We start from the raw sequence: 14,977 nt of genomic DNA on the forward strand, positions 1-14,977 counted from the left end.
GTGCCAGCGAGGTTACCTTTAGCTTCTTAACCGTTTACAGGTGAGAGGATTTTTCCTCTGGCCAGGAGGGATTTTAAAGGCGTTTACCCTTCCCTTTATATTTATGACAGTTCGTCTTTAAGGTACCATCGGACTCCTTGTTGTTTTTGTGGATACAGACTAATATGGCTACCCCTAGATTTTTAACAGTGAGGATGATTAACTATTGGAGCAAACTACGAAGGGAAGTGGTAGATTCTCCACTCTAATTCCACTCTCCAAGGTAAATGAGGTGCAAACGCAAACCATCAGCATATCAGAAGAATAAAAAGTCAATTAAATTTTAAAAATCTTGTCAGTTTTAATAATCCGAAGCAGTGTTTGTGAAATAGGGAAAGACTTTTAAAAATAATGCAATGGACTTGTGTGTGTGTTTGTGCTCATGTGTGCATAACACTGCTCTCCACTGGACAGACCCAGAACAAGTCTGCTATGTTTCCAAGACTCTATACTGCTTAGAGGTAAACAGTGACTCTCTTAGTTGCTCCGCTTTTGAAGCAGGTGAATCAGAATTCTGTTTATCCTGATTGCAACTGTGAAGTGCTGAGTAACTGTGCCCATGGTGAAATCCTAGATGATCATAGATTTATTACAATCTCAAAAAATAAATCTCATCTGAGATCACTATTTCAGCTTTTTTTCCACCATTAAATTGTGTTGTGAATTTTTCATGGTTGTGATGCATCTCTCTGTATCCCCCTGTTGCCTAATATGCACACTGCAAGTTCTGTCTTTGTTTAGTTTGTGCTCGGTGCCTCGAACCATTGGGCTTTGATGGGTGCCCATGGGAACTGTGGTACAAAAAATAAACTGGCCGAGGTTGGCTCCAAATTGAGACTCAGTTCGTAGGAAAGGTTTGTGAACCTGTGATGGGGTCCCTCGGGTGCAACCTGGACTGTGGGACTGTTGAGTCTTCCAAACCCACCGCCTGGGCTGTCCTTCACACTCTGATGCTCATGTCAAGCTACAAGCCTCTGACAGGCACTGCACTTACACAGCCACTCACAAAAACAACGAGGAATCCTTGTGGCACCTCAGAGACTAACACATCTATTTGGGCATAAGCTTTCGTGGGCTAAAATCCACTTCATCAGATGCATGGAGTGAAAAATACAGTAGGCAGGACAGGAAAAGATGGGAGTTGCCTTACCAAGTTGGGGGGTGAGAGCTAAAAAGGCCAATTCAATCATGGTGGATGTGGCCCATTCTCAACAGTTGACAAGAAGGAGTGAGTATCAACTGAGGGAAAATTACTTTTTGTTGTGACCCCGCCACTCCCAGTCTTTATTCAGGCCTAATTTGATGATGTCAAGTTTGCAAATTAAAGCTTATGCCCAAATAAATTTCTTAGTCTCTAGGGTGTCACCAGGACTCCTTGTTGTTTTTGCTGATACAGACTAACACGGCTACCCCTCTGAAACCTACAGCCACCCACAGGCAGGTACACACTCAGCTTGGTTACATGAATGCTCTCCCAGCCACTCATGAGCCATCAATAGGGAGGCTCCAGCCAGTTCCCCCGAGCTCTAAGCTTTGCACCCCAGAACTGTACCGTCTTACAGTGAAAGTTCGTTAAGTAGTTCGCCACTCCCTCAGTGTGAAATGGACACACGCTTGCCTTTGTAGTCTGAGCTGAGATCCCCCAAGCAGTTCTTCCAAAAACACAGAGTTTTAGGTAAAATATAAAACAAATTTATTAACTATGGAAAGAGATTTTAAGTGATTATAAGTAGCAGGCAGAGAGATTAGAGTTGGTTACTTCAGAAACAAAAATAAATGTAAAAAGAAAAGGAGTACTTGTGGCACTTTAGAGACTAACAAAGGTGCCACAAGTACTCCTTTTCTTTTTGCGAATACAGACTAACACGGCTGCTACTCTAAAAAAATAAATGTGCAGCCTAAATTCTAATTTAAACAGACTAAGCAAGATTTGAATCAAGCCGTGTCTCATCCTAACAGATGGTACAAGCAGCTTACAGTGCCTCAATACAGAGACTGAACCCTATTCCAGCCTGGGACCAAACTCCCTCGTTCAAAGTCTTTTTCTTCCAGACGATTTTCCAGGTGTTGAGTTGGGGGGGTGGGGCAGGGGAAGGGAAGAGGCAAAGTGATGAAGTCACTCTCCCTCTTTTATACTTTTTTCCAGCTGGCTAGAAAGATCCTTGCTGTGACCTGTGTTAGTCTATAGCATAGGTGCTTTCTCCGAGAAGTCTCTGGGATAGTGGATTGGGTGTGGATGAGCCATTAACCCCTGTCTGGCCGGTGATTGCTACCCCTTTGTTGTATGCCTTGGGTGTTCCTGAATTCACAACATATTTCAATCACATATAACAATACTTCATAACTTCACATACAATCCAACAGGATATTAGTGTTGAACAGATCAAGACTTTTAAAATAATTCCTCACTAGGTATGCTTTGTACAAAACACATCATAATTATATGACAGAGGTGAATATGGGGATTCCAGGCTGCTGCTTTGAGGTACAGAGTGTCCCAGAACCTCAGTGAAAACTTTAACAAATCTAGGATGAATTACAGGATTTTCGTTAGACCACATGTTTTCAGGCTTGGTTGCAAATATTTCACCCAAAAATATTTCAGGCTTGGTTGCAAATAGTGAAAACCCATGTGCCCTACTTAATCAGATTCATGTGGGTAAGGAAGAGAATGTTCTTGGGGGTTTGGAGAATCCCTGTAGTCTGATCACTCTCGTGTCGGGGGTTGGGGGGGAAGAAAACCTGGATTTGTGCTGGAAATGGCCCACCTTGATTATCATACACATTGTAAGGAGAGTGATCACTTTACATAAGCTATTACCAGAAGGAGAGTGGGGTGGGGGGAGAGAAAACCTTTTGTAGTGATAAACACCCGTTTTTTCATGATTTGTGTGTATAAAAACAAACATCTTCTGTATTTTCCACAGTATGCATCCGATGAAGTGAGCTGTAGCTCACGAAAGCTTATGCTCAAATAAATTGGTTAGTCTCTAAGGTGCTACAAGTACTCCTTTTCTTTTTGCGGATACAGACTAACACGGCTGTTACTCTAAAACTCTCGTTACAGTGTGTATGGTAACACCCATTGTTTAATGTTCTCTATGTATATAAATCTCCCCACTGTATTTTCCACTGCATGCATCCGATGAAGTGAGCTGTAGCTCACGAAAGCGTATGCTCAAATAAATTTTTTTAGTCTCTAAGGTGCCACAAGTACTCCTTTTCTTTTTGCGGATACAGACTAACATGGCTGCTACTCTGAGAAATGTAGTCTGTGTGTATCTTTTTCTCTCACTTTACTTATCACATGGGCAGTTGTTCGTAGATCGCTAAGATCAGAAGGAGCAATGGCATTCCTTTACTCTGATTTCTTGCAGAACAAAGACCTTGAAATGTCAACAAGTGGTTCATTCATCAAGCCCCTAATTTTTGGGTGAGCTACAGCAGATCATTTAGGAAGACATCCAGTCTTGGTTCAAAGACCTCAAGTGATGGTCTACCACATCCCTTGGTGAATGTTTGCAGTTGTTAGTTTTCTTCAGTGTTCAAAATGTGCATCCAATTTCCCTTTTGATCTTTGCTGACTTCTGCTTCCGGCCACTGGATATTGTTATCCCTGGTGACATAAGGAGTAAAAAATATTTCAGTGCAATGTAATTTTTGAATTGAGCTGAAGTAGGGAGAAAGGAAAAAGCTATAAAGCTAGAATTAGGAGCTTTTAAATAGCTAATACATAGCACTTATATTCTGCATCAGGGCTTAAATATCTTGGTTAAATGGCTCAATCAATAGAGTTCCCTCCCCCGATCATATTGATTGTTATGTTTAAGACTGAGATTTCATATTATTCTTGTCTCTGTGTTAGGCGAGCAAGAAGTTGTTTTAAAAAGTTCAGTTCTAAAATGTCATTCCTGATTGAAAATTTTTTATGAAATGTTAATTTTTTGGGGGTGGAGGGTTGTTTCTATGGGAGATGGCAGCTGTGTGGAACACGTATTATCGATCCTTGGAAAGTGTGGAAGAAAAATCCAGGCTTTGTACAAACCTTAGAAGCCTTTTTCTGTCTCTTATTTACCATATGTCATGTCAAGTAATTGTAAGCTTTATGTATTATCTCCTTTGTTTGTAAATATTTTTCTTCTGCTGTCCTTCCCTTTTTAGTGCACAGAACACTCCTGTAAACAAGATGGTACATTTTTAAAGCTCTTGAGTGGCAGAGGAAGGATAATAAGACTAAGAAAAATGAACTCTTTCCAGACCCTGCGAATGGCCTGAACTAAACAGAGTACATGGTGACTCACATACGTTTGCTTTGTAGTGGCAATTATCAGAACCAGGGCAGTAGGAACATGCCAATGCGGAGGTTAAAGGGCTACTCTTTGAAAAAACACTCCTGAATACCAAATCCAGAGTAAGGGCCCAGTCATGTGAGGTGTTGAGCACCTTCAGCTTCCTTTGGCTTTCTTGTGGTATAAGGCCTCCATCTTGTATGGGGTCTTTTATTTAAAAATGGAACCCGGAATTAAATAACAATAGAGGGAGCTGGAAATGAAGAGGCAAGGGAGGAGCGAGATGCTTTCAGCTGAGATTTGCAATTAGATGGAGCGTTTGGGTGTTTGGCTCTGAGGAGAGATGCAGAGGAGAAGGCACTTGCCCTGAGAGTGACAAGAACGTGTGGATGGTCAAAAAGACTAGTATGAGCAGAGGGAGTTGGGATGGGAATAGACGCACAAGATTCACTTGGATTTGTTAAAGCCTGACTGATTTTTTTAACAATACAAATGGAGTGGAACCCACTGTAAGGGCCATGTCTGACCTTTCCCACAAGTGACTCTTTTAAAACATATTGTAAAATTTTGTCTGAACTTGAGCTTGAAGTGCTCTCTAATCTGAGGCTACTTTTAGCTGATATATTTGATGAAGTCATTTAGGACAGGGGTTAGTACAAAGCATTATTATCCCTGTGTTTTGCTCTACTCTTCAAAGCAGTGGCCTGTTTTAATTAACCCTTGCCGGGCAGGTAAGTATTATCCTTATTTGACAGATAAACTGAGTACAGTGAGGGAAAATGACTTGCCCATGGCCACAGAGGGAGTCAGTGGCAGAGCCGATATTGTAACACAGGCGTCCCTGTCACCCATTTGCGTGGGCAGACCTCCCCGCCATGCTGCCATTATCTATAGGAAACTGTGGTGACAGGTGAGGTACAAAGACATAGACAGCCTGTGTTTGTAGTTTAGCGTGCACCCTCACTTGTTCTAAGTAGAGTTGGCTTCCCAGGTTTTTGAAACATCTTTGTGCCCATCGAGCACCCATGATAGCTGTGAGCCATGAGGGTGTGTGGATGGAAGAGGAAATGTCTCATTTTTCCTCCTTCCTCTCTGACTTCCCCCACATGGGAAGCATGTGTCCTTGCTGGAGAATCCAGTGCTTGAGGTGGAAAGGAACCTTCACTAATTTAAAGCTGCCTATTTACTCATTTAGAGGGAAGAAAGAGGGCAGCATTTCTGGCTTCTCCCAGATCTTGCCGGTGTAATTTCCATGGTGCCGTTACCGCAGTGTCAGGTGTGGGACAGGTGGCTTCAGGGAAGGGCGTAAAATGCGTGGGGCAGTTTTGTTTATGACATAGGAAGAAGTCAGGTTAGAGTAAGGGTTCGTGGGGCTGAGAGTCAGGGCGTGGATCAGCTAGCAAAGCTCAGCCTTCTCCCACCCCGCTCTGACCTGCCACTCACCTCTTCCCATACCCTCTGAGGGGCTCTTCCACCTGCTTTCCCCTGGAGCTGACAAGCTCCCTGCCAGGGCTGGTTCAGACAATGCTGCCAAACCTGCAGGCACAGAGTGGCCTGGGTCATGTGAGCTCCGCTCACACTGGCAAGCTGGTGCCACATGGCATTGCTCCGAGCTGCTTGGGCTGGCAGCTGGTAGCCCTTTCCAAAACTGCACCATTTGTGGGTATGTTCCCTGCTGACTCCCCCTCCACACCCGCCTGTTAGGGCCCAGCACTGGGGCCTTAGTGTCGGGGAGCAGGCTGCACACTGAATCGCGGGCCTTGGCATACAAGGGGCTGCTCAAATGGCTTTGTAGGGGGAGTGGCATTGCTTGAACTGACTACACCCCGGCATTCGGCATTTCTGCCTTGCTCTGTCAGCTGCTTTGTGCTCAGGGCCCTGAGCTGAAGTGGGCTGATGGCTCTTGAAATTCAAAGCCCTGACTTGTTTTCACTCGTGCCCCTCTGGATCTGGGAGCTCGGGCTGTTCTTCCCTCCCCTCTGCAGTTGGCTCTGCAGTAGAGCCCCTCTGGGGAATCAGGACTCAAGGCCCCCCTCTGTGTGTCCCCTTTAATGTTGCACCCTGCTTCTGGGGAGCAAGGCCAGCAACGAATATGGTGTTGCCAACCCCAGACATTCAAAATTCATGAGTCAGGCTCACCAAAGATCATGAGATTGGCTTTAAAATCATGACATGATGCAAACATACCAGATTTGGGTTCTCTTTATTTGCCTTCCGCTTTTGGAGCCTTTAGGGTGCACTGGGGTCACATTTTAAAGCTTTCTCCACAGCCACGAGGGCTAGAAACATACTTTTTCTTTAAGAATTGAAGGCTGAAATCATCCCATACCCACTTGACTCCAGGCGCTGGGGCTTTAAGGAAAACAATAATGATCATGAGACTCATGACAAAATCATGAGCGTTGGTAGCACTGTGAATGGGATTAGACTGCGGTTTTCTATTGCACTTTTCAGGTCCAAAGCACTTTGCGAAGCAGCGGGTTAGATGCTGGTTGAGGCAGCAGGACTGCAGGCAAACTTGGCTGCTCAGCAGTAGCTTGCACTCGGCTGTGAATATCTGGATGTTTTATATTCACAAACTCAGGTATTAGATGGAAAAGATGTGAGGACAGGACAGTTCCTAGTGGGACACTGTTCGGCGAGCGTCTTCAGGTTCCCTGTCTTTTGTCTGGTTTTCTTAGCTCTTTCTCATGCTCGCTCTCTCCTTCATTTCTTGTGGGAAAGGGGGAAGGACAACTGACGTAGGCCTCGTGGTAGAAGGGATTTGTAAGCGTGATTTAGTGGCTAGGACGCTGGACTTCGGCCACATGGATTCTCTTCCTGCTTCTGCTGCTGACCAACTCTGGGTCTTGACTGGGGTCTCTAGGCAGTACTGGAAAACAAATAAATAGTAATTGAAGGAGGAGAGGACGTGGTAGGCTGGGTCAGGGTGGGAGCTCCTGAGACATCCGTGAGACTGGGAGGAGTGCATGCAGTTGGGCTGGAGACCAAGCAGTGGTTGAGATGGTGAAGAGAGGTGGGAGCTAGGTTATGAAGAGCATTGTAGTCAGGATGGGAAGCTGAAAGGACGCCAGGGAAGAAGGGACGAGTACATGGGTGGGGTGGCAGGAGCAGTGGACATTGCATTGGAAAATCCTGCTGACAGAAGGCACATCTTGGACAGGGTTCTGCTGAGCTCAGGATAGCTCACTGGGTCCCAAGCTGTGGTCTGCTGATGAGATGGCTTTTTTAGCTGATGCCCTTGAACAGAATCAGGCGTTTATTGAGGTCAGGCCACAGAAAGAGGAGTTTAAAACTGGTGGGGAGGGAGGATCCCATTTTGCCCCTGGGAAGAGAGAAGTGGGTTGGGAGCCTAAACCTTCTCTTCCCCAAAAACATTCCTCTTAACTCTCATCCCAAATCGCCTGTAAAAGCAGAAGAGCCCAAAAGGTGCGATCAGTGTAATTCCACTGACCATCTGAGGAATAGATGCCCTGTGCTAGGAGGAAGCAGGCAACCAATAGCTCTTGTTAGTTCTGCTGTCCTCAACACAGAAACCCCCCAAGCAACTGGAACCGATCATATTGGTTTTGTGAGGTTAGCTTCTGCAGAACCAGATATGGAGCACATTAAGGCTGTCCAAATTGATGGCAGGGAATACTTGGGGCAGAGGGATACAGGGTGCCAGATCTCTCTGGTTAAGCAGAGTGTGGTCCCAAAGACCAGTATGCTACCTGGCCAAATGGCAGAGATTGTGGCGGTGGGCGAATTATGGCAGATGCCTCATACCACTAGCTAAAATCCATGTGTTTTGGGAAGGTTTGGAAAGTGTTTTGACTGTGGGGGTAATAGAACACCTCCTATTTGGCCTGCTCCTGGGTAATGATTTTTTCCGTGTAGCTCAGGTTAAAGTATTTGCCTGCAGCAGGAGGGAGTTTTATGCTGGGACCCCCGAGGGAAAGGGTAAGGTCTCAGGAGCTGCTGAGAGAATGGGAGAGAGTCTCCTTGATTCTTCTGCAGCAGTGAGAAACCACGTGCTTCCAGTGGGAGGGTGGTTGAGACCAACTCCTGCACTGCGGCTGGAGGCAGCACCATATCAGGAAGGGATGAGGGTGTAATGCCTGCCAGGGAGAGAACTGTCCAGGTTGTTAGCTGCCAGCAGCTTGCAGCTGAATCAGAGGCAAAACCAGGTCTAGGGAGCATAGAGCAATGTGTCCCAGAGGAGAGCCCAGAGAAGGGGCAGGGGATCTCAGAAACCACTGAGGTGGGTGAGGATTCCGGTGACTCTGTAACCCAGGGAAGCAGTGTGCTTCCAAGTATGGGAAGGGCTGAGACTAGCTCTTTTCCAGCAGAAGGCAACATGCCCTCCAGCGCAGGGGCAGGAGAGGTGTCCTCAGTGATTAAGGAAACCATCCCAGTTTTTAGCTGGCAGAGTTTTGCAGCTGAACAAGAGACAGAACCCTTCCTCGGGAGCACAGAGGAATGTGTCTTAGGACGGGGCCCAGAGGAAGAAACTGGGGAAGGACTAGTGGGGGTACAGGAATGTCTCCTCCCTAGTCATTTGGGGCAGGATGCCCAGGACACTCGGAGTATGGCTGGGTCAGCATCTGTGCACCCAGGCAGTCAGCCTGTGACCCAGGTTTTGAGAAGGAATGGTGTGACTGACTTCGTGGAAGGGAGCCGTCACACAGCTGACTTCTCAGGGACAGAGAAAGGGGTGGCGGAGGGCACCCCAATCCAGGTCCCAGTTTGTCAGGATGCTGTTTCTGAAAAGTTTTTGGAAGGTAACTGTCTCTTTACATCAAGCTGCAGCTCCAAAGCGTGGGACAGCAGAGGAGTTGGGACCAGGAAATTGCCAGGGGATTGTTTGTGAGAACAGAAGTGACCCATCTGACAGAGAAGGGCGTGTTTTCCCCCAGGCTGGTGAGACACAGAGAGCAGTTATGGGAAAGCTGCTGGGGAAAGGTGACTCTGATCAAAGGGTAAACACACCTAGCCCACAGAGCACAGGTCATAGTCCCCTGGGAAAAGGGGGCAAGGAAGGACTCAGTTCTAGGAGGGGGAAACACCGGGTAACCCCAAAAGGGGAGCTGGATTTTCTACATATGTACAGTCCTGGGGTTGGGAGACTGCTCCCCAAAGGGCCAGCCAATGTGCAGGATCCCCCTGGACCCTTATCTTGCCAGACCCTGATATAGCAAAATGCCAGAAACATGATTAAATTAAGAGCCCACACAGAAGGGAACATCGGAGGGAAAGAAAAGCCAGTAACTGATTACATGGGAGAGAGTCAAAGGACACCATGGGTAATGAACAAACTAACCTCAAACTACATTATCTGAACAGAGGACATGGTATCATAAAGATACTAGTAAACACCCATCCGTGATGAATTTTTTTGGTATTAATGTTAAGTTTTGGGATAAGAATTTTGGCACGGATGTTAAACCTTCTGGTAACGCTAGTTCTCAGTTAATACCTGTGAACAGATTTACAACTGATCACAGTAGAGAAACCATAACAAACCTGGTTTGCTGTGTGTGTGTGAATGGGGAAACTGAGGCACGCTGCCTTGTGGCCTTAATGGCTGGATGCCAAGAGAACTATAACACAAATTGCCTTCAAGCTAGTCAGTGACTAATCCTCTTGCAGTAAACTAAGAGGGGAGGTGTGATGCTCTGTACCTCGGGGGAACACCCTGCACCCCCATGTTCATCTTTATAAAATGACTGTGTGGTATCCAGTGCAAAGTCTGTTATTTTGGGTGTCTTCGGAAGGCTCATGATGCACTGAGCATGGTTGTTGCAGTGATGTTAAAGTCATGTAAATAAGGTTATAAGTTATAATTTCATGTATCTAGTTATGAGGCTGAAAGTGTATCCTCATGGCTTAAAATAAGCCCAGGCCAAACTCTCCAAGAACAGAGAGGCAGTTCACACCTCATCAGGGCATGGATGGGACAAACCCAGCCCAGCCTCACAGGAACAATGGATGCTGGCCTAGGCAGCAACAAAAGAATCTGTTAGACACTTGAGGGAGTCACCCCCTTCTTTTGGTCAGTATGGGACTGCGTGAATGGGGAAACTGAGGCACGCTGCCTTTGGCCTTAATGGCTGGACTGCTTGAGATAATGCTCACGCGACTCTGAAGGGGGGGGGCAAAGCCAAGAGGGAAGAAAGGACATGATAAAAGGGAGAGACATTTGCCATGCTCCTCCTCTCTTTTCTACCTCCATATACAGACATCACCACCACGTGACTGAAGTGCTGATCAAAGGGGAGAGCCTGGCTGAAGAGCAACCACCAGCCTGTGGTGAGAAGCATCTAGGTTTGTAAGGACATTGAAAGTGTTAAGATCAGCTGAGAATGCGTTTTGCTTTTATTTCATTTGACCAAATCTGACTTGTTATGCTTTGACTTATAATCATTTAAAGTCTATCTTTATAGTTAATAAACCTGTTTGTTTGTTCTACCTGAAGCAGTGCGTTTGGTTTGAAGCATGTCAGAGACTCCCCTTGGGATAACAAGTCTGATACATACCAATTTCTTTGTTAAATTGACGAACTCATATAAGCTTGCAGCGTCCAGCGGGCATAACTGGACACTGCAAGACGGAGGTTCCTAGGGTTGTGTCTGGGTCCGGAGATAATGGCTAATGTCATTCAGTTGTAAGTAGCTGGGAACAGCTTAGATGCCAGAGGCTGTGCGTGAACAGCCGAAGAGTGGGGGTTCTTACACCAGAGCAGGGTAAGGCTGGCTCCCAGAGTCAAGGGTTGGAGTGACCTAGCAGATCACCAGTCCAGATAACTCCAGAAGGGAAAGTCACACACATACCCACAGTTTTTTCTGTTTTCTGGTCACCTTAAATCCACACTCACTTAGGGTCCCAAAGCTGTTCCAGTAAACAAAAACAGCAGGCATCTCAAGCTGTGACCTAGAATTTAAGCTGTCATCCAAGATTTACTAACTTTCCATGCAGTTAAATTCTCCTTTTACTGCATGTGTTTAGTTCATCTAGTGCTATATTTATTACAATAGATAATATGAAAGGTCTTGTACGTGCTGACATAAAAGGAGATTTTTGTTCAGAGTTGTGTTTGCATAAAAGAAGCGCTGTGGTAGGAGAGATACAGTGACTGTTGTAAACTTCCATTATCAAACAAAGGTTTAATGTTGTACTGAGATCAGAGGGAAAGATAGATGTGTGTAATATAATAATTCATAGAGAACAACACTAATGGAAAGTAGAACACACTCTGTTTGCAGCAGGCATTCCTTTGTAAAAAGGATATTAGAAGACCAAACAACAAAAAACATCTGTTTTAATATTTAATGCAGAAGGGCAAGGGTGCAATTTGTCTGTATAATTTAAATACTTCCACCTAAATAGAAGTAAGAATAGAGTGTAAACAGCTACCAGGGAGGAAAGTTGTGTTTGCTCTTTCAGTTACATACTGAGAGTAAAATAACATATTTGTTGTTGGGGACTGAAATTGACTTGGATCAATGGTTTTTAAGGCCTGTGCTTTGAAGGGGGTTACTGATCCTGAAAGCAGGGCAATGGAAAATCTCACACGCCTGATAAGAAATGGGCAGAGTTCTCTAGAGAATGACATGGCTTAAGCCATCATTTTCTGCAGGGTGCATGAGATCATTAAAATAAATGGTTCCCAGTTCTAATGGTTGTGGAGATAACCTTCCAAGTGTAAATCAAATGAAAAAACATTGCAGTACTGTCTGCAGACTCAGGAAGATTGTTTCCATGCCTCTGTTGCTGCTCAGAGCTTTGCTGGGCAGCAGTGAAGATCTCCTCTATGTCAGTTTTATGCTGCTGCAGAAGGCTGTATGCACTGCAAGAAATAGGCAGTGGTGGTGGTCATGAAGTGTTGTGTGTGTAGCATATCAGACCTTTTCTCCTCATCCTTGCAGCAGTCAGGAGACCCCAAAGGCATGTAGCACTGGTCCTTCTCCCTTCCAGCAGCATGTGTGTTTATGTGTGAGATGGTGGAGCTTCACATTTATCACACCTACTAGCTGGAGACTGATATCTAAAATGGCTACCTAAGGAGGGTCCAGGTACCTGGTGCCCTGATAAAAATCCCAGTAACTTCCCCCTTCCTAACAGATGGGGGTTCTCACCAGGTTGTTGTCCCCTTGGCCTCACTATTCGAGTCTTTTGCCTTCTTCCTTTTCCACATTTGGCTCTGGCTACTAGGTGTCTGGTACCTTTTTCAAGCCCTGTCTGAAAACATTTTTACTAGTCTGGCCAGAATGCTTCTAGCCTTCAAGGTTAAAATAAGTATCAGACTTTTTTAAAGTCATGGCATTCTGATTGTCCTCTTGCTTCCTGCAAACACCCCCTCCCTCCTTCTTCCCCCTCCACCCCCACTTCACATTTCAGTTGCAACATGATTTTACTAGCCACTGTTTCTCAGATCCAGTGGAGTTGATTCGTACATTGTTATTCAAATACTGGGGTTACAACATTCCGGTTACTGGGAGGTGTTGTTATTGTTGTTATTATTTATTATTATTAATAATAATGAATGATATTTATTATAGTGGCCCCATCCAAGGTTAGGGCCCCATTGCACAGGTCACTGTACAAATGCAGAGTAACGATACAGTCCCTACCCTGAAGAGGATGTGATCTAAATAGACAAGACAGATGAAAGGAGGGAAGACAAGTGACTTGCCCAAGGTCAGCTAGCAGGCCAGTGGCAGAGCTGGGAGAAGAACCCAGATTTCCTGAGTCCCAATCCAGTCTAGTGTCTTACCCATTAGGCCACCAACCCTCTCATAGGTATTATTGTATAGATGTGCAGCAAACATTTCTAGCCCTGATGGTTCGTAAGATATAAGACTTTTAAAGTTGCCACTGGTCTCTCTCTGTCTAGCAGTGATTTTATGGCACTGGTCCAAAGTCCTGGATGGTAGAGCAGTATAATTTTCAGTTTCTCTGCTGTGGTCCTACTTCACATTGTCAGGGAGTAAGTGAAAGAAGTTAGGTATGAAATGGCTCTGTTCTGGTGGCACCTAGGGCTGGAGATGATTTTGGTCGATCATCTAGCCTGGCCTCCTATATCACACAGGCCATAGGACTTCCCCAGAATAATTCCTAGAGCAGACCTTGTAGCAAAATATCCAATCCTGATTTAAAAATGGCCAGTGATGGACAATCCACCACAACACTTGATAAATTGTTCCAGTGGTTCATTGCCCTCCCTATTAAAAGTGTTCGTGTTATTTTCAGACTGAATTTGTCTAACTGCAATTTCCAGACAGGAAAAAATAAATGAGAGAGGTACTGACAACCTCCAGCTTCCAGGTAAATGACTTGCTTAAGTGGTTGTGTAGCTTAAAGGAAGAACCTGAATGAGGAGCTCATATGACAGCAGAGTGTGGAGGGAAGGGAAGAACAGAAGGAGAAAGTCTAGGGGGGAGTGGGAGGAGGTGAGAAGGGGAGCAGAGAAGTGAAAGCTGTTTGTTGCACTGCAGTAGAAGAGTTCTGAGGTACAGTACTAACCTTAAGTCAGTGGTGTTAATGTGAAGTTACATCAATCTTAAAATTATTAGTAGCAGCTAATGATGATTTATAATATTGAAACACTCATTAATCTGGAGTAGAATTTCTCCTTGCATTGGCCTTCCCCACCCAAACCCTTCTGCATAAAGCCTTGCAAACATCTCAGTCTCACCTCTCTGGGGAGTGAATGGTTTGAAGTGGCAGCTGTTTCCTCTGCTAGGGCTTCCTGGTGGACAGCTGCTATGTGCTCATCATTACAGCTTGCCGCACTTTGGTGTATTGTTAAGGGTATCTGCAGGTGTGTTGCCTTCTTCTGGCCGGCCCTGCTGTTCCCACCTGCTTTCTGCCTCATTGTTGTGGTATTGAGCTCTTTGCACGTGTGGGCTTTGAGGCTTACATTTGTTTCTTTCTGTTACGCAGGGCAGTAAAGTCAGATGCTTGTTAGCCAGCTCATAGCACAGCAGACGCAGCGGTAATCTAGTAACGTATAGTGACTGGAGACAGTGTCCGTATTGCTCGCACAGTTTGAGACAGAGTAACTAGAAGCAAGGTTCGGCACAATACCCGCAGCTCAATGAATTGCATCCCCATAGGAGCTAAAACTGCAGTTTCTGCCTTATTAATTGAAAAAAGCTGGTCTGCTAGAGAAAGCGACTGATTTTTTACAATAGGCCCTGAAATGAGCACTCATGCATCCTCCATGCAATTGTAATAATGATCTTGTATTGATAGAGCAACGTACACCCAAGGGATCCCAAAACGCTATTCAAATATCTGAATTGCAAACAAATTTGCTTCACTGGGGTTGCACAGGTGTGAAGAGGGTGGTGTGTTTGTCTCTGTTTGTGTATGTATACAGAGGCAAAAAGCTGCATACAGTATTAACCTGAATGTTCCACGTTTCCAAGAGGCAAGTGACACGTTCGGTATTAGAGTGAATAGAGAAATGCCAATTATTTTCCCTGGGAAAATTTGAAAAATGTCATGTTTGAATTTTTTTCCATGAAGTTGATTCCCCTGCCCCCATGCCCAGATTTAAAAAACCGACGTCTGAAAAAAATTGCTTTTTGAAAACGGAAAACCAAAACTTTTTACCTTAAACAATAATTTTTACGGAAAAAGATGTGACTTTGGGTTTTTCAAGT

The 14,977-nt window shown here is 45.1% G+C and overlaps 1 protein-coding gene across 11 annotated transcripts in view; it reads left to right on the forward strand.

The window, feature by feature from the left end:
* The window catches only part of TSNARE1 (t-SNARE domain containing 1), a 684,473-nt gene that overhangs the window by 126,013 nt on the left and 543,483 nt on the right, over positions 1–14,977 (forward strand). For 2 of the 11 annotated variants that reach the window (XM_043539016.1, XM_043539013.1), the window contains one exon: positions 10,549–10,634. The exons of 8 other annotated variants lie outside the window; for them this stretch is intronic. The gene's annotated coding sequence lies outside the window, so the exon portion shown is untranslated. Of the gene's footprint in view, positions 1–10,548; positions 10,635–13,559; positions 13,635–14,977 lie in introns of all 11 variants that reach the window. One more of the 11 variants, XM_043539015.1, reaches the window with a different exon arrangement.

Source organism: Chelonia mydas, chromosome 2, assembly GCF_015237465.2.
Source record: "Chelonia mydas isolate rCheMyd1 chromosome 2, rCheMyd1.pri.v2, whole genome shotgun sequence".
Taxonomy (NCBI): domain Eukaryota; kingdom Metazoa; phylum Chordata; order Testudines; family Cheloniidae; genus Chelonia; species Chelonia mydas.